Consider the following 20,719-nt stretch of genomic DNA (forward strand, 5'->3'; position numbering starts at 1 on the left):
ATGGTTTTTACTTGTCGTTCCTCCGGCATACGAGCTACGTGCCAAGCCCACCGCAGCCTGCCGTGTTTTATTCGCTTCAGCGACCGGAAGAATCAAAGTCTTGTACAACGTGAGTGTTGTCTTCGTTTGCAGCTTACGGGACTTCAGCTGGTTTCGCAGACCAAAAAAGGCCCGATTGGCAGCTGCAATCTGTCTTTTCACCTCGCGGTCGCGGGTAACATCATTATCGCACGTTACTAGAGTACCGAGATAAACAAATTCGTCCACAACATCAAACTTTTCACCACCTAGCACCACTTCATCACCACTACTACGGCCGGATCGACGTTGACCACCAGCAATCATGTACTTGGTCTTTGTGGTGTTAATCATTAGTCCAATCCTCCCTTTTAAAAGGTATGAACGCCTCTTCCACGGCCCGACGGTCGATCCCGATGATGTCGATATCATCCGCGAAGCCCAGGAGCATATGCGACCTCGTGACAATGGTTCCGCTCCTTTGCACACCAGCTCTCCTTATCGCTCCTTCCAGCGAACAAAGTGCGAAAAAGCATCGCCCTGCTTCAGCCCATCTAAAATTTCATACGCAACCCGTACACTTGATTTCAAACCGTCAAGCGTCGCATGAATCAGTCTAATCAGCTTCGCCGGAAAACCATGATCGATCATAATCTGCCATAACTCATTTCTCTTCACTGAATCGTACGCCGCCTTGGAATCAATAAACAGATGACGGGTCTGCAAGTTGTACTCCCGAAATTTATCGCGAATCTGCCGCAGGGTGAACATCTGATCCGTCGTTGATCGGCCCTCACGAAAACCCGCCTGATATTCACCGACGAAGGATTCCTCAATCGGCCTCAGCCTGTGGAACAGAACTCCGGACAAAATTTTGTACGCTGAATTGAGGAGTGTTATTCCTCTGTAACTCACGTACTCCAGTCGATGCCCTTTCTTGAAAAGAGGGCAAATGAGACCATCCAACCAACTAGCAGGCAGTTCTTCCTCTTACCATATCTATTCTATGTATTCTATGTATATCTATATATAAAAATGAGTTTGAAGTCCCTTTGAGGCAACAAAACTCACAAACGGGTGGCCCGATCAGGATGACTCTTGCAAGGTTTGATTCGTATTCATGGTGGCTGTGTTTATAAGTAGTCAAAGTTAGGAAAATCAACTGAAAAAGTAGGAAAATTGTGATATTACTGATTTTTTACGAGTTGGGAAGAAATTCAACACGATCGAAATAAAACCAATCTAGAGTGCAATCTAGCTGCAATCACCAACAGTTGTCAAACCACCACAAACTGGCAAGACAAAGTTTGCCGGGGACAGCTAGTATTGAATATAATACGGAGTGAGAGATGATACAGCTGCTCACTACGACCGTCCTTGAGAAGCTCGACCGGGAGTTCGTCCTACCCAGCAGCCTTATTGTTCTTCAGTCCTCTAATGGCTGTCTTGACCTCGTCTAGCGTTGGAGGTTCCACAGCCTGTCCGTCGTCGTCGATTCGGTGGCTCCACCTGGCAGCCAATATTGTTTTGTCTGTCAGCAAGTTTCCTTCACGGTCGTTGCACACGATGAGAGAAGGCGCTGTTTTCCGCACGCCATTGAGAGTTTCGTAAAACCTCCGCATATCATTCTGATCCATACTTTCTTGCGCCTGAGCAATCACATTTTTCGGCTGCTCTCGCTTCTCTATATCGCTCCCTGTTGTACCGGGTTCCAGACACCTGGATCCGGCTTCTGACGACATTCTACTCATCCTTGACTCATCCGTTACCCTTTGACACTCCTCGTCGAACCACCCGTTGGATGTTGAAACGCATCGAGTTTCATAATGATACTCATTTGAACATTATGCAACTCAAATGAATTGTATAATGAAATAGTCATTGCATAGAATTTAGTATGGAACTTGTGGCAACATTAGATTTTACCAGCACTTTTCATATTTATCCAACTCGGTGAGCATGTGAGCGGTGAGCAGTGAGTTGGTTGTATACCATTCCACCGAAAACCATTTCGCGGAATTGTTTTTCGCGGTGTAACATTTCGCGGAATGAACCATTTCACCGAATACCATTTCTCGGAATACCATTTCGCGGAATTTGATATTTTTCGTGTAATAATGGAACAACAAATTATTTTCTCCGTTAAACTTTACTAGTCCCATCACCGATTCATGCGCAATCAAACCACCTAAGCTCTGCGATTGTTTTAATTGATGCTAAATCTGATGTCTTTCTTTTTTAATTCGTTGGTTGTTCTTATAAATTCTGGACGTCAAGACAATGGACATTAGGTTGGATTGAAATAAGAGCGAATGGACATTAATGACCAACCAACAAGCCATCGTTGTGACATAGATTAAACTTTCAAGCGCTTATATTGCTAGCAACATCAGAGATTTTTCCTTCTTTAAAATATGATTGTTCTATGATAGAACTTCTATCCAGTAACGTTGTTGTTTGGCGAACGAATTGCCAAATGTTTCATCATTTACGATTCACATTATTTTTGTCAAAGGCTGTTCATGTGTTGTGCAGTTTGTGGCGAACAAATTGATAACCTTAAAGATTATTTTACCTTCTTTCTATATTAGGCTGTTCTTTCAAGTTACACTGTTGGCTGGCGATCAAACTGCTAACTTCGTGTAAGCGAGTTTTTAGGTAGCTAGGCTGCTGACCCTACTGTCCTTATACTTATTTAAATCAAGAGCTGTTCTTTGGAGTTACACTGTTAAGTTATTTTTAGGTGGTCTCACTGCTAGCTCCGTAGGAGACTTGTTCTTCTTCTTTAAATAGGCTGCCTTTCAAATAACACTTGCTGGTGAACAAACTAACATCTACATCTAAGATTTTTTTCTTCTTTTAAGAATAGCTTGTTTAATAATAAGTAGCAGTGCTACAGTATTGTTTGGTGACTCAGCAAATAACTTATTCTACTAAAATGTTTCCTTCCTTCTTCTAATAATAACGCAGAGAATTCCTCGGTTATTGGCCTAAGCGAGAATCACGTCATCACTTCCTTCCCTATCCTCAATTGACCTGCATTCGGACGCGGCCGGCGCTGGTATTGCTTTTTGAAAAAATATTGGGATGCATTTACACAATAAGGAGAAGGCTAGTCCCAAGCATTATCTGTTGGTTCTTTGTGTAAATGCAGCTGTCTTTGCAATAACAGAGGAGCAACCGCGGGCGATCAATCATGCTCATGCTCAAATGTTTCCTTCTTCTAATAATAAGCAGATCTTTCAATTTTTTTTTTGGATAATATTTGGTCTAACATCTATTCAGTCCAATGATTCTTCGACCTAATGACCCAACATTGTAGTTTTGGATATGAACCAGCTTCGCAGCCTCCACACTTCCACCTTAATTGATTGAAAGCACTATATGTCAAAATGTAGCTATTTGTAAACCGGGTGACAGCGTACCCATTGCCAAGTAACATTCCTTAGATATAACTTTACCAGCTTTCTCTGTTTTGACTAAGATATAGATATAGGAATGATTCTAATTTTTCTGTCACAGGTTTCTTCAAACACACGCTGTTTTTTACAAATATGCTGTTATTTTTATTCGGAAACTTTTCCTTTTTCTGATAAAAGGCTGCTCTTTCATAAATGTTATGCATTATACTTGTGTTAAGCACAAGAACTGCAGAATTTATTTTATCAGAGAATTTCCCTTCATAAATAGGCTGTTTTTTTTCAAAGTTAATTGTCACAAAAGTTAAAATATTGATATGAAACATTTAATACACTTGTTGATTTGAATTTTGAATCTTATCGTTATGTTGTTTCTCGATCAGTAATTTTTTTAAATTTTATTAACGGTTTTCCGCGAAATGGTATATTCCGCCAAGGGGCTGTCCATAAACCACGTGGTCAGAAGGGGGGGGGGGGGGGGGGGGTCGGCCAATGACCATTTTGTATGGACGAAAAAAAAATTTTTCATGGACTGATGCCCACGCGGGAGGGGGGGGGGGCTTTGAGAAGTCCCAAAAAAAGGACCACGTGGTTTATGGACAGCCTCCAAAGGGCTTTCGGTGAAACGGTGCGTTTCGGGAAATGTTTCATTCCGCCAAATGTCATTCCGCGAAATGTTACACCGCGACAAAGAATTCAGTGAAATGGTTTTCGGCGAAATGTTATACAATCGTGAGTTGGGTGTTAAATCCCCCCCATTACCGACGCTCCATACACTAGGCGCCCCTTCGCCTTTTGCGAAAATTGAGAAAAACCGCTCGCTTGGCGCCACTTCTGTGCACGGGCCTGTGATGCTAAATCTGAATAAGTTCTTAAAATTCTTACAACTGGTGTATTTTGTATGTTAAAAATAATATAAAGTTAGGTAGGTTACAGAATGAACCACATGAAACGTCTAAAGGTAGACAATTTCTAAAGTAAAAATCGTCTTACTTTTGTAAAGATGCTTGTATGTCAACATAAATTTTAACTCATAGCTATGTTCAATAAGCCTACCATGAATAAATAAAGGTGTTTTGTGAGTCACCTGATACGCAAGGCGTTGATGGGAAGCATTTTTTTGAGAGTTTTAACACACATCCTCAAAAGTTGATATTTTTATGTAAAATCTGTCACTATTGGCATAACAACATTCAAAAAACGGTTCAAATACATTCACACAATTGATTTACGTTAAAAGTTCTTCCATTGATACAGAATTGTGGCGCCCTCAGCGGTTGAAGGAGTTGGATCCCATAATGATCAACTTCGCCTTGCTGATCAATTACCCTCCAGAATACGGTATTTAAAATTATATTCATATGCAAAACTCTGCTGAAGACATCTACTTCGAACATTTTCTCTAGATCGTGATATCTCGTGATGTAACTAAAGTATGTTACATTTTTGAAACATGGTTCATCAGTATTATCCATATGTTATCTTTGCAGTTACATTTGCGCCACCTAGTGAGTCAATTCGAAAGTAAATTATCCACCAAATAGATACATTTTGTTAACAGTGTTGTTCGCAACCATTGCGAAGAGATTAATAGATTAAATAGACGCACTTATCAGTCTCTTTCCATGCACCAATAGATTATCAAGTTTAGTCAATAAATCAAGACGAGAGACTGTCGCCCTGTAAAAACAAACGAAAAAAGAATATGCGAAGTAACAACTGATAAGGTTAGGACCCTACTGCACCATGTAGTCCTAGGCTGATGACGTGATTGAGAAAGAAAGCATGATAATGCGTCGATGGGTCATTCCTTTAGGTTTAGAATTAGTATATAAGCACTACTTGAACGAAATACATGATCTTTTGTCAGTCGAAATAGTGCGTTTCACTGTGAAAGAACTCATCCTCGGGAAGTGACTCCTCTACCAAGGTGGATTTTGATTCTCTAAGAAAGCCAGGACTAATGCAAGTAATCAGCTCTTAGGTTTTGAATTTTCATCTCACAATCAGAAGTTTCACTTAACTTCTTCGATAATATTTTATATGAGCCACTTCAGTAACCTTACGCTGTCAAACCATTAGAGCAATCGGCCTGAGGTTTCGCAAGGATACAATATTTCGAAAGGTTCGAGATTACTTACGCGAAACTGCAAGTGTAGCAGTGTGTCCATCTCAATCAGCCGATCGAGACGATTTCATCGGCCATCCATCAAGGCCACCTTTAACAGAAGGTTCCACCATTTTTCACCAATGGTCAAGGATCGACCAAGTGTGAACATATTTTGTGTCAAGACATATGTATTTATTGTATCGAGGCATTCAGCGCAAAACATGTTTCCTTCTTGCGGATGTTTGTGGGGTATCTAGGATTCTGGGCAAATATGTATTTATTTGCGCCAGCTTGCAGAAAAACATTAAAGTAATTTTCATTAAAACAGTACTTGATGTATTAAACTCTTTTGCCGAAAACACAATCATGATTCACGAGATTCAAGCTTAATATAACTTTCAATCTATAATTTAAATACACAGTATTCAATAGTACGCAATGAAACTATTGTATTTTTGCACAAATAACTCATCGCGGTATAGTTTGAAGGTACTGTAAAAATGAGGCCGATATGATAATCCAAACTTTGTTGTGACAAAGTGGATCTGGGGTCCAATGAAGCCCAGATATACATTAGAGGGTTAAGATACAATATCAATTTTGAAGGATTTTTTGCAATTGCGTTGCATATTCGTCTCACTCGCGGTAACAATCATATAATAGCCTACTTTTTTCACTAAAACATAAATGCTACTTTTCAGAAATCTTTTGAGTATGTACTGAAAGGTAGCACTTTTCGGCACTTTTGCTTACACACACACACACTTCTTAATAACTAGCACATTTTCCGTAGGTAGGGACCCTATCTTATGAAAGCGATGTATGCTCGTTAGTTTTTTTTTGTCCAGGTTTTTAGTCGTTTATCTCGGGACTCACACTTTATTTCCCTTCCGAAGAAAGAACTCACATTTTGGGATTTAGTTGAGAGAGGGATTCGAGCACAGGTCCCCGGCGTGATAGTCACGTTATTTACATTAAGTCCACTCCATGTATCATAAATTCAAGTTTAATTAGGATTGACGGACGTCAAGGTTTTGAAGAAGCGACTTATCTATCTACTGGCGAACCTATAAATCTACTATACCCAAGTAATACACTTGTCACAGAATAACGGCGCAGGTTTTCGTTACGCAGAAGTATTTATTTATTAGATATAAGTCACAGTGAGTTTTGCGCAACAAAAACCTGCACCGCCGTTACCCTTCTGTAACAAGTGTGTTAGTGGGGTAAAGTTTGATGAATTGTTTAAATCATTCAGCATCAACCTGAACTATTGGGGGCAATATAGGCCAACGCTACTTATTCACAAAGTACGATAAGCAACAGCACTGCAATTATCGGCGTAGAAGAAGGGTGAAATACTGATGGCAGCGTAATCTCAACACGGAAAAATAAGACGTCGATGCAAATTAAACCTGGCATCAAGACAAGGCCCCTTAACATGAAATGATCTCAATATTGATGAATCCGTATGAGCACAATCCGCATTTATACATTGTAAATAGGAAGGCTTCACTCCAAGACGTTCTAAAGAGATCTTGAAGACCATGAGAGTTTCAATACTCAAGATACTTTGTCTGTCTGGGTACATCTCGTTTTCACTGATAGATGACCAAATAGTGAATAAAAAGAAAATCACGTTAAGTACTGTTCCTTTGAATTTCACTAAGAATTTGCATCCTTTGACAGATACGTATTTCGACCTCAACTGTAAGGTCGTCTTCAGTGTCTTGTACTTGACTCGACTCCGTTGAGGTCGAAATACGTATCTGTCAAAGGATGCAAATTCTTAGTGGAATTCAAAGAAACAGTACTTAACGCGATTTTCTTTTTATTTACAGATATTCCCCTAACAAGCCTAGGTTAATCATCATGACCAAATAGTGTTGTGGATGTAGAAGTTCTTGAAGTATCCGGAAGATCATTAGAACTCAATATTCAATATGCTATTGGTAAATTGTTCTGTTTTGGAAATATCTAATCTTTAAAGCAGAGTACCAGTTTTGCTTGAAAGTTTGAAGAAAAACCCAGATTAATCCACCTAGTGGTGATAGTGCCTTTCTCGTCGAATATGTACTCATGAACTTTTCGTCGACGTTAGCCAAAATGTTCCTGAATCCTGAAAACACTTCATGTAGAAAAGCAAAAATTTTAACAAAGCCATCATCGATTTTCGAAACTTATTAATGATACATATTCCGATGTTATGTTCAACAGCAAAACAGAGCTGAAAAATATCAGACCTCTCAGTTGACTGGTTGACCACCTCAACCCTAGTCGTGTATTGGGGTCATTATGACCCCATTACATCCACTACGGCAGCGGGGTGAGCGTCACCTAATGCATGAAGAAGGTTAACTTTATTCACAATCACAGATCACTTTGTGATCTTCGCCAATGTTTATTTCAGCACACTTTAGGCTATATTTTATTATCATTGGTAACATGATTCATGTAAAATTTGACCTTCCCATGAGAAAAATGCATTCAAATTCTTGAATTTCATTTCCATTCAAATTTCAATCGCAATAAGAAAAGTGAGGGCTCAACCAGCCGCACCCAAATTGTAAGCACTAATTTCAAAAGCATAAGGAGATTGAAGATTGAAAAACTGTATAAGGTGTTTATGCGATTTTTTTTTTTTTATAAACTTGTCTTTATTTGAGTACAACTTTAAAGCTAACAATATTTACAATTCAAACCTAAAATTATCTACATTAATGCTTGCCTCAGTCGTATTGCATATGAAGGATACAAATTTTGCAAAGATAAGTTTAATTTCTTTTGCCACTCTGGATGGTATTCCTCGAAGTTCAGGAAACAAAAAATATTCCGGTTTCTTCCGGCTTAATAAAGGCCAAAGGAGTGCAATTTTAGACATGGCGAAAATCCAGACGGGCTTAGATATCTGACATTCGAAGATCCGGTGTTTCACTGTATCGATTACTCCTGGACAAATATGGCAATTTGGAGAAGTTCGTCGATGTTGCTTGAACAGCATTTCGTTGGTAGCTATCTTTCCATGAATTGCTGTATACCATACAGATTGCTGTACAGAACTAAGCCGGCGGTCCAACACGTTTTTAAAGATGATACTCCACTGCCGGTTCCCACTAAGCACTGGAGGATCCCTTTCTTCTTGCAGTAGTTCATTGTAGATGACAGAAGAACTGTGATGCAGTAGAGCCCGTTCTGAAAGTGTAGCCACTTCTAATGCGAAAACCTTCACCTGTGGATAAGCAGCGGGTATCTGCAGGACATTATCAGTATTTAAACAGCTTCTTAGAAATGGCAGGTCGTACAGATGTTGAAGAATCCTGTTAACCAGCAGAGAAACCGCTTTCAATCCTGGGCTATGGAGATTCAAACCTCCTCGAGTCTTAGGAAGAAATAGTGTTTCCAAGGGAATCGGGGTTTTTTCACCGATCCAAAGAAAGTTTCGATATTCTTTCAAAATTTGGGTTTCAAATTTTTTTGGCAGCGGAAGAGTTGATGCAGTATACCAAAGTTTGGACGACACAAAGGTATTTATCAAAATGACTTTTTGGATTAGATTCAATGACCGTGCCCTTCCCATCCAAAGCCGCCATTTCATGTTTTTAATGACATGTGTCCATGTTCGGTCCATGGTCTCTTTAGTTTTGACAGAAAAGTGAATTCCTAGAATTTTGAGAGAACTGGTGACATTTAGCCACGGGACAGAGTCATGAGCTGGGATGTCTCCTATTTTCAGTGCGAAGGTTTTCATAAGGTTTAGAACTGCTCCTGCCACTGCTCTATATTCAGCAATGATACGCACGATTTGCTGCAAAACTTGATAGTCAGGAACAAATATACTGATGTCGTCGGCATAAACGTTCAGGGTATCCCCAGCCAATCCAGAAGAAACTATCTTGTCTATTAAAGGTTGCATATACAACACGAACAGGAACATGCTTAATGGGTCTCCTTGTCTCACCGATCGGCTTATGTGAAGGGGCCGTGATAGTTTACCGTTGATAAGCAGTTTTGAGCAGGAATTTCGCATGATACGTTGAATTAATTCTATTATTCGCCCGTTGAAATTCATATGCTGCATAGTTTGGAGAAGGAAACTGTGTTTAACCCTGTCAAATGCGTGGTCTAGGTCAAAAGAGACCAACAAAGAAGGTTGCCTCGAATGCTTGAGCGAAGCGATTTTGTCTAATATTTTCCCTGTAGCTTGGAATATGTTGCTTTGTGGTTTTGAACACTTCTGGTGCTTTGAGAGAACCAAGTCCATCAACGGTGTCATTCTTCGTTTTAGAATCCTAGTGAGAATTTTGTAGTCAAAATTCAAAAGCGTTATGGGACGATAACCTTCTATTGTTTTACAGCTGCCTTTCTTCTTAACCAGGACAACAATACCGTTCATCATTTTCGATTCCATGTTTGGGTTTTGCAAGAAGTCGTTCAAGACCAGAGTAAACTCGTTCTGTATTACGTTCCAGCATTTCACGTAGAACTCCTTGGGTAGCCCGTCTTCTCCTGGCGATTTTCGCGAACAACTGTTTCGTATACTCTGGAAGATTTCCTCGCACTCGATTGGATCCATTAGTTTTTCATTAGCATTGTTGTTGTCGGGAATACGTAGTGATGGTATAAAGTTGTTCGTTGCATTTGTTTGATTGTTTTCTTGAAACAGGTCTTCGAAATATGACACAACAGTCTGTTCAATTTGAGCACCGTCATTAATCACATTGTTCCCGCTTTCCAACTCACGAATTATAGTTCGTGAACGGTTGCTATGCTTCTCCGACAAGTGATACAGTGAAGTCGGTTCACCTTGTAAATAAGTTTCGTTCAGCTGGCGCCATTTGTTGGTCGATTCACGCTGTTTTAAAAGCATGATGCTCTTAATACGGTTGATTCGGGATAACTGTGAAGGATCGTTGACATAAAGTTGATATGCTCTAGCTAGCTCGCCATCCAGCAGGTTGATTGTATTTCGGGTATCTTGGAGTAATATGGAGGTTCTCCATCGAAGAAAGGAAGAAATTTTGGGTTTGGCAAAATCTATCCACCAAGACGACCAAGAACGATAACGTGGCTGCTGCCTTACAATGTATGGCCATCTGTGTTGCAGTTGAGAGAATGTTTCCTCATCATCTAATACGTGTGCATTCAAACGCCAGATACCACGTCCAATTTGGGGTCCAGTTATTGGTAACACCATTCGCATGATAACTGCTTTATGATCACTAAAGCAATTAACTGCGTGCCTGATTGTACGTAGCCAATCGGTTGATGATCTCGATAGAAGGAATCTGTCTAACCTAGAGCCGGAACCAGCACGCACAAAAGTATAATCAGTATCATTCCTCCGCAAGCAACGCCAAACATCAATCAAGTTCAACGAAGTCATAAGCCTAGAGGTCATACCACTTCGTGGAGTAGCACCAGTTGCATCTCTTTGATTCACTACAGAGTTGAAGTCACCGCCCATAACTATAGGACCACTACAATTCCTTAGGTAATACGCACAAGTCAAATTGAAAAAGTCTTCCCGAGCATTGTTACTTTGAGCGCCTGTTGGTGCGTAGATGTTGCACAAAGTGACCCCGTTCTTCAGCCTCATAGTTATAAGTCTACCATCCAGAGAACATTCAACTGAAGTATACTCAATGTTCGGTTTGAACGCAAAAGCAACACCCCTTTTTCGAGAATCAATGTTGAAAACAAGTGTGTAACCAGTGAGTTGAATAGAGGAATTTTCAACTTCCTGGAGAAAGGCAATATCTATGTCGTTCAGTCGTAGGAAGGAGCTCAGTGCATCCAATTTTGTTTGATTAGTTATGTTGTTAATGTTCACACTCGCTAACTGATAACTATTGAAATCCATTTTCGTTTTTCTCTATAGACAAGCATTTGAATCTGCACTACAACCTTGTACCTAGTCGAAACAGAGCTGAAGCTCACAAACGTTCCCTGTATCTGACCTTTACTGTGACAACAACTATTGTCAGATTGTTCCGCACAGATACAATTACGGTATCTGTCGAATTGTTGTTTGCTTAACGATACGCTCACCTCATTTGTGTGGATACTACCATAGTATGCATAGGACATGTCGATAGCAAACCATTGAAGAGTTTGGAAATGGTCAATGGTTGAAGATGGTGTGTGGCAAGGTGTGTGGTATTGTTTCTGTTGGCGACATCGGTTGATGGTGACTTCTGGTGCAGTAGTCGTTTCCACAGACGTTGGCTCTGTTGGTGTTGAAGTAAGCTTATCAGGGGCGGCAGTATCTGACAACACTTCGGCGAGACATATACTTCTCATTTTACCTTTAGAAAAAGGCTGTGCGCCAACGCTGACATTAGCTCGCTTGGATGTCGGTGCTTGTAGTGTATATCGAAGTTGCAACCACACTATCATCTTAGGCTCGCAGGAATCTGATGAAGATTGCATTTTTTTCAGGATGGCAGTATCAAGGAATGCTTCGACTAGACGTATACTAATGGTTTTACCTTTGAGAGAGAGGCGTTGCTCCAACGAAGAGGCATTGTTTCGCCAACTGATGTAATTTCGGAGTGGGATAGGCTGATGCGGCATATTTATGTTGCTTTTTTCTAATAAAGATGGTATGATTTTTAGGGCGGCAGTATCGTGTGTTGCTTCGGCAGGACATACACTGTCGTATATGCTTACCATTGAGAGAAAAACGATGAAAGTTACTTCGAAAGTTGTCGTTGAGACTTCGGTTTACGCAAGACTCGCTGTGTTTCTGATTCTGGAAGCTTGGGTGATAACGGGCGCTTGCGGCCCCCTAACGGGTCTGTTTCTAGCTCATTCAGCGCAGTGGTTGACTTAGTTTCGTCATCCATAGATGACTCTGCTGGTACGGGGACAGGCATGGGGTTTGTTTTAGCTGATTCTTTTCCATTCGGGACTGCAGCATGCGATAATGGGTCCACAACGTCTGATTCATCAGATGAATCAACAACATCCATCAGGTCCACGATGATTTCGTTGTCTTTCTCTGGCTCGCGGGTATTGCTTACAATTTCGGCCAACGTTCGGCCGGCGTTGATTTGGGGTGAAGTTTCCTTCCTCGCTGCTGAACATGATTTCCCAATATGGACTTTTTGCGCACAATGTTTGCAGGTTTTCACCTGATTGATGTGCAGAACATACGCCAGTTCCCCAGCTACTGGAACATACGATGGAATGGGTTTCTGGATTTCAATGCGCACAATCCTGACTCCGTTCGGGACTCCTGGGAAGTATTCCTTCCAGACATCATCCTTAACCGACAGGACCTTTCCATAAGCAGAGAAATGCGATGCAATGAGTTGGTTCGGCATTTGCGGAGGCAAGTCGTACACCCTAACCTCAACTGCATTATCCGCTGAGTGTACCGGGATTGGGTACAGTTGTTGCTCGTATTCGACAGAGTGTTTCAGACTGTTCTGGATTATGATGTTTTCCGCTGTTGCCGCGGAGTCGACTTCGATGATGACCTGCGATTTGGTGATACTTGTCTGGAGGTTTTTGACAACACTCATGTCAAGAGACATCTTTGCGAAGATGAAATCCTGGACTACGTTCAACTTAGGTCGGACTGGCATCACACTGAAGTCGATTACGAACGAGTTTTTACGATAGCCGGGCATTTTGGAGGGGATAATCTGGTCGCTTTAACGAAATTTAGGAAATAGGCCTTTCGGACGCTGTCCGATTAGCAGAAAAACGCGAAATGTTTTCACTCGGCACGATACACACGACTGCTATGTATGAAGCCTGAATGTCAACTGATGCGATTAAATTATATTTTTTCCATAAAACGTTGATCCACCCTACTATACATTTACACCGCAGGAATCTAAAATGGTGTGATTTGAAGAATCGCTTTGTGATTTGAAGAGATCGATTTTGTTCTCTTGCATACACAGAAAAAATATGTAATTAAAATTCAGCTAGATATCATGCACATAAAGGGAATGCTAGAGTTAGTGCATTTTTACATGAGATATAATGTAAAATTACATTACCATCATGTAGATTTCCGCCAACCATCGCGTAAACCATCATGGACTCCAACCGGTTACATGACTATTAGCGGAAATTTACACGATTATAACTTAATTTTACATGATATATCCTGTAAATATGCACTAACTCTAGAATTCCCTTTATGTGCAATATTTTCGCTGAATTTTACATCAATATTTTTTTCTGTGTATATAATCTTATAATCTTACCCAACGTTTACATGCTATCAAAAAAGCCACAATTTGATTTATCGCTTTGACATTTATTTTGTTCACCTTTATAATTCCGCTATTTGATATGCAGCTTGCATAGGTTTTGTTAAATTTTGCGTTTGACCACTTCCAGCGGGACACCTGCAACCGATTCCGGTGGTCTCAAATATTGTCTGGGACTAGGTTTTTGTCAACTGAAAAGCCGAAATTGAATGTGATCTGAGGCTATTTTCTTGCTAACCGTTCGGCAAATTTTTGAAAAAGCCACGATTTTATGTATCGCATGCATGATTTTGGTTCACTTCTATTAAATCACTTCCGATGGAACACCCGCAACCGATTCCGAAATATTATTACAAGTTCTAGATGTGGCCTGAGACTATTTTCTTGTTGACCATTCATTAGATTATCAAAAATGCCGCTATGGTTTAGTTCCCTTCTATATTTTACCACTTCCGACGCGTTACTCGTCTTGTCACCAGTTTTGGAGCACTACCGGTTCTCCCAAATATGGGATTTTTCGTTGGTTAACCGTTTATCTTGTTACTGAAAAAGTCATTGAAATGTCGCATGTGTTGGTTGTCTTTTACATTTGACCATTTCTGGCGGGATAGGGGAAAAGCGGGTAACACCGTCAGGGTGGGTAAGTCCGTCACCCCAATGATTCTACCAGAAAATAGTTATTTAGTAGTTTTTTGGCCACACATTTTATTTGTTTTTACCATTTTTACTATTTTGAGACACATGGTACCAACATTGACCTGTCAAACGCGAAGAAAACAAACAAAACAAACGCATACGTTGTTGCACCAACGGTGGAAGTAATTTTTTGCCGGTAGAATTTAGCCTCTAGATTACAAAACAAGTATAGAAATTGATTTTAATCAATCATGTATTCTCATCTGTACTATTCTTTAGTGCCAAGATTCATCGAAAGGTCAGTTTCAACAATTTTTCAGAAATTACGGTGTACTTTAATTAAAGTTGGCTTTTCGGGTAAGCCCGTCACTCATCGGCCAGGATTCTCTCATGAACTTTTTTTGGGGTTTCTTCGGGTATTTCTTCAGTGATTCTTCAAGGAATCACCTGAGGGCTGGCAAAATAGAATCATTATTATTTTTATCTAGTTCAGTTAATCGAGGCGCATTTACGTTTAACGCTTTACGGAGCCGATCGTTGTATCAAGCTTAAAGTTACGTTATATCGAGGTATGACCGTGTGTGTGAGGGTTCGATTTCCAGTCTGTCCAGGATCTTTTCGTAAAGGAAACTTCCTTCACTTTCTTGGGCATATATTAGAGAATATCTTCGTGCCTTCCACACGATATACACATTCAAAATGGCCATTGGCAGAGGCTCAGTTAATAACTGTGGAAGTGCTCATAGAACAAGCATAACAACAGGCTGTTTCCCGTTGGAACGTAATGTCAAGAAAAAAAGAAGAAGAGAACGAGCTAGGTTTTTTGGTAGTATGTACTTTTTACAACGGTGCGAAAGGTTAAATCATTGGCCTGTTCTTTCCAGTTATACTGATGTACATGGAGGACAACGGCATGATCGCCTAAGTAGAGTTTTCTTTATTTGGCAGCATATACCTTAAAATTACCGATAATATAAAAAACGACTGATTGGAATAGTTGGTAAACCATCACAACTGATCAAAATATGTTGGAAACATTTTCAAATTAAAATCTTCAAAAGTATTTTGTTAAAAAAAGGTATGACGGACTTACCCCATAGGGGTGACGGTCTTACCCGCACTGCATTAACAACATCAATATTTAATATGTTTGTGTTATGTACATTATTCGGTAAAATAAACATATTATGAACATTTTAATGCACAAATTTTATAAAATACTAATGATTCAAACATTCTGTGTAGTTAAAATATTAAATTACCTCTTACATTAATTTTGAATAATCCCAATGCTTAAGGTGACGGGGTTACCCCTTCCTCCCCTACCCGTAATCGGTTCCGTAACACACTGATATGGCTTGCGTCTATTTTCTTGCAACTGTTCAACATGTTACCTAAATAGCCGTGATTTGAGCTATCGCATACATAGGTTTGGTGTCACTTCCGGCCCGGAATCGGTAGTGGAACACTACCGATAGTCTCTTAAATAGTCTGAGACTATATGCTTGCTAAAGTTTATTAGGTTATCAAAAAAGCCATGGGTTTGGTTCAATTTTATATTTAGCCGCTTTCGGAGGGAAACCCGGAACTAGTTTCGGCACTATTGACAGTCCATAATGTGGTTTTAGCCCACTTCCTCAATAACCGGTCATCAAGTTGTCGAAAAAGCCGTTATTTGATGTGCCGTATGCAAAAGTTTTGTCAAGTTTTATATACGGTCACTTCCGGCGGAGTACCCGGAACCGGTTCCGAAGCACTACCGGTTCAGATATGGTCTAAGACTGTTTTCTTGCTAACTGCTCATCAGGTTATCGAAAATGCCGCAGTTTGATGTGTCGCATGCATGGATTTGGTTCACTTCTATATTTGGCCACTTCCGGCGGGACATCCGGAACCGGTCCCGGAACACAACCGGTTCAGATATGGTCTGAGACTGTTTTCTTGATAACTGTTCATCAGGTTATCCAAAATGCCGCTGTTTGATGTGTCGCATGTATGCGTTTGTTACATTTTTATGTATGGCCCCTTCCAAGGGTACTGATCCGGAACACGTAAATGGCCATAACTCCGGAACGGCTGGACCGATCCGAACCATTTTCAATAGGAAACAATGGGACCAGATTCCGTGTCGAATGAACCGTCGGTCATTAAAATCGGTTGAGATTTACTGCCAAAAAGTGATGTGAGTTTTTTTGTACACACACATACACACACACACACATACACACACACATACACATAGTACACGGTTTATATGGGAAAATACAAAAAAATGGAAAACTCCAACTCCTGTATACTTTTTGAGTTCCAGTTTGGTCCCATATCAACTGTGCATAATTTCAGATCGATCAAAGAAACTATATTTTAGCGCCCGCTATTCTTAGTTTTTCATACGATTTACAATGGGGAAAATCTACTCCTTCAAAGAAAAAACGCTTGAGGTCACCCATTGATTCCTCAAAATAAGTCGTTGAAAGATTTCTGTAGATAACTTCACGAGGAAGCAGACCTCCGAAGACCACAAAGCGATGCGACGTTCGTGGAAAAAGTTATTAAGCCTCACCCGATTGATAAAATGACGAGATTTTATTATTTATTGTTATTCCTTACATGTTAAACAGCATTGGCATGCCATTCGGTTTTCAGTTAATAACTTTTTCCACATGCCTTAGATCACTTTGTGGTCTTCGGAGAGTTGGTTTCTCGAAAAATTTCCAACAGAAATCATTCATCGATTTATTTTTAGGAGTTAAGGGGCAACCTGTGGCGATTTTTCTTTGAAAAAGTGATTTTCCCCATAGTAAATCGTATGAAAACGTAAAATGGCTGGCGCTAAAATATAGTTTATCCGATCGAGCTGAAATTTTGCACAGTTGATATGGGACCAAAAAGGAACTCAAAAAGTGTACAGGAGTAAAATGTATTTCGGTGTCCCACTCTAATGTGTACAAAAAAGGTCACCTCACTTTTAGATAGTAAATATCAACCGATTTTAACGATCGACGGCTCATTCGACGCGGAATCTGGCCCCATTGTTTCCTATTGAAAATGGTTCGGATCGGTCCAGCCGTTCCGGAGTTATGGCCATTTAGGTGTTCCGGAACCGGTACCCCTGGAAGGGGCCAGACATGAAAATGCACCAAACCCATGCATGCGACCCATCAAACCACGGCATTTACGATTATCTGATGAACGGTAAGCAGGAAAATAGTCTCAGACCATATCTGAACCGGTAGTGTTCCGGAACCGGTTCTGGGTGTCCCGCCGGAAGTGGCCAAATATCAAATTGAACATAACTCATGCATGTGACACATCAAACAGCGGCTTTTTCGATAATCCGATGAACGGTTAGCAGGAAAACAGTATCAGACCACATTTGAACCGGTAGTGTTCCCGAACCGGTTCCGGATGTCCCACCGGAAGTGGCCAAATATAAAAGAGTACCAAACCCATGCATGCGACACATCGAACTGCGGCATTTTCGATAACCTGATGAACGGTTAGCAGGAAAACAATATCAGACCATATCTGAACCAGTAGTGTTCCGGAACCGGTTCCGGGGGTCCCGACGGATGTGGCCAAATACAAAAGAGTACCAAACCCATGCATGCGATACAACAAATAACGGCTTTTCTGATAATCTGATGAATGGTTATAAAAGAAATAGGTTAGGACCACATTAGGGACAGCCGGTAGTGCCGTACCCAGGGTGTCCCTCCGAAAGCGGCTAAATATAAAATTGAACTGAATCTATGTATGCGACACAGCAAGGCTAGGATTTTTTGATAACCTTATGAACGTTAGCAAGCAAACAGGTTCCGACCGGTGAAAAAATGTTTTACGCATTTGGTCAAATCTCAACCGTTACGTAGTAATTGAACATTACATGTTTTTGACTTTGCTTGTCTCAAGGTGGCTATAACTTGAAAATGGTCAAACTTATCGCATTTGAAAGATTATCAAATTTGCTACCAAAAAGATCTTGGAATCTATTGGTTTAGTTGGATAACTAAAGCAAAAAACGGTATATAAGAGAGTTCGGCTGATATGTATGATCTAGCTACTTTATCGGCGCTGCAGTCTTGGGGAATCAAAACGACTGTTTTAGATTTGTCCCGACGTTTCGACTCTGTTTCGAGTCTTCTTCAAAGGGAAAATTCTGACTAGTCGCTTTTTGTTCGAATGGACATAGGACTGTCGGTGTCTTGTTGGTGTCTGTACATCGGATTTCTTGTCAAGTGAACCGTAGCTTATTTTTATGGTTGGTTTCACTTGATTTCTATCATATTGCACTGCACTGCACTTGTTGACGCGGTAACGGTTTGTTCAAAGATGAACGATATGATTTCTGGTATCATGAAATGGATTTCTGTTAATTGTATGAAAGTGCGATATACATAAACATTTCGCTTGAGTTTTATTGAAATGGGGTTCCGAAGACACGAGAAAGGCGCCATCACCGCTAGGTGGATTAATTAGGGTTTTTTAATATATTTCTCGAAATTATGTTGTCATCAATGCATTGGTAGGATTACAAGATACAACAATGTCTGCATTCCAGTTCAGGTTAGGATTCAAACGACCCTAGAATCTCATACTTCAGGAGTATCAAACTAAGCAATTTGTAAATAGATTGTCTACACAAAACTTGTTCTTATACAAATAGCTGTTTCGTTTAAAGAACCACAAGAAAAATCACTACGGTGCGATTTATTACCAAAACGAACATATCTTTCCTTCATACATGTGATCAATATTCCTTATAAATACAGATTTAGATCTTCCTGCGACTTTCCAGTACACCAAATGAACACAAAACTTCGTGGGATTACATTGGACAATTAATTTTATATTTCAAGTTTTCCCCATCTTGGACCACTCTAACGTGCCGCCCTGCAGAATACCTTTTCTTCTCTTCACAGCTACTTGACTGACGTTGGTTGAATCGAAGAACCGGATGATTGATGATGCCAACGAACCAATCCGGCTAGCTCACTGAAGGATGCAAATTTAATGATTTGCCCTTTCTTCGATTTCCCCGGGCATGAAATTCTGCTGCCTTTACACCATCACTCACTTCACTCAATTCAATCACGCCTCTTCATACGGTCGGAGCACCGAATCTGAATCATTAATTTAATCGATCAGGATTTTTTCTTTCTTCTGCCTCTAAGCGATAACCGCAGTAATCGCGGCTATTCTCCAAACCGTGAAATTATGCCACAGATCTTACGGATCATTTAACATTCACATTCATTTTCCAACCCAATTAGCTTCTCACTTGTTAGTGCGATTCGGTGACCCCGGCGTGGTGCTTTTCTGCCAGTGCCCGTCGTCGTCGTCGCGGTTGAACTCGAAGGAAAAATACGAAAAATCACCAGAATACCAGCGACAACCCTCGATCCGCAAGTCAACCGTTAATCGGTATCGTTAATTCACTTCCACTCAATCCCTCCGAATCACCACTCAATTCTGTCAATCATCTCATGTCGTTTCACTTCTTGCACCGCCGCCACAGCATTCCACCGAGGTCAATTGTCGTCACCCTGTCTGGCAGTGCCCAACGTCAGAAATCCATAACCTACACACGGCAGTGTAGGACCCCCGTTAGTTGAACCACCGTCTTTCACCTGTACTCGGCACGACGACGGTAAGAGTACCACATCACACGTAACAGCGTACCACTGCCAACTGAAGCCCACACTCTCGCACACTCATTGCCCTCTGCCACCCATCATCACTCGTTGTCGTCGTCCTGGTCGAAGCTGGGTGACGAGGCTTTCTTGTGCCTCCACTTAGGGGCGCAGGCTGTCTGCAGAAGAAATTCCACCTTAATCCACCTGACCGCGACCGTCCTGAAGTGCGACCGTATCTACAGACCGGAGGGCCCTCAGAAGAACGCGTCCGAACTGTCCAAAGTATCCTGATAAACTGACGTGCTACTGTTGGCTGCTGCAAGGATGTCGACGTCGTCGTCGTCATCGTCGTCCACGTCGGTTCTTTCGGGAAAACTATCCAACCGATGCGATGGGTGGTTGAGTTTTCCGATTTTTCCTCCCAAGCAGCTGAAGCTCGCGTTCTCTCATAAAACGATGTGGGGTTGGATAAACTCCATCTCTCAGTGTCTCACCGACGACGGACGAGAGTATCCGCCTGTGAGAACAGGCTCATGCTCTCATGCGGTGCCACATTATCGCGGGAAAACACATCTCAACAAAGTGGAGAAGCGCAAGCGTGATTATCCGCTCTGTTATGATTTCGGAACAATCAGCTGATTGCTTTGGGATAACGTATCTGAGACTTTGCGA

At 40.9% G+C, this 20,719-nt stretch overlaps 1 protein-coding gene across 3 annotated transcripts in view; it reads right to left on the reverse strand.

Annotated features, from left to right (window-relative positions):
* Positions 1–20,341, reverse strand: part of LOC109429277 (nephrin-like) — a 506,653-nt gene extending 486,312 nt beyond the window's left edge. For all 3 annotated transcript variants that reach the window (XM_062850614.1, XM_062850613.1, XM_062850612.1), the window contains exon 1: positions 19,316–20,341. The gene's annotated coding sequence lies outside the window, so the exon portion shown is untranslated. The remainder of the gene's footprint in view (positions 1–19,315) is intronic.
* Positions 20,342–20,719: the final 378 nt, after the last annotated feature.

Source organism: Aedes albopictus, chromosome 2, assembly GCF_035046485.1.
Source record: "Aedes albopictus strain Foshan chromosome 2, AalbF5, whole genome shotgun sequence".
NCBI classification, from domain to species: domain Eukaryota; kingdom Metazoa; phylum Arthropoda; class Insecta; order Diptera; family Culicidae; genus Aedes; species Aedes albopictus.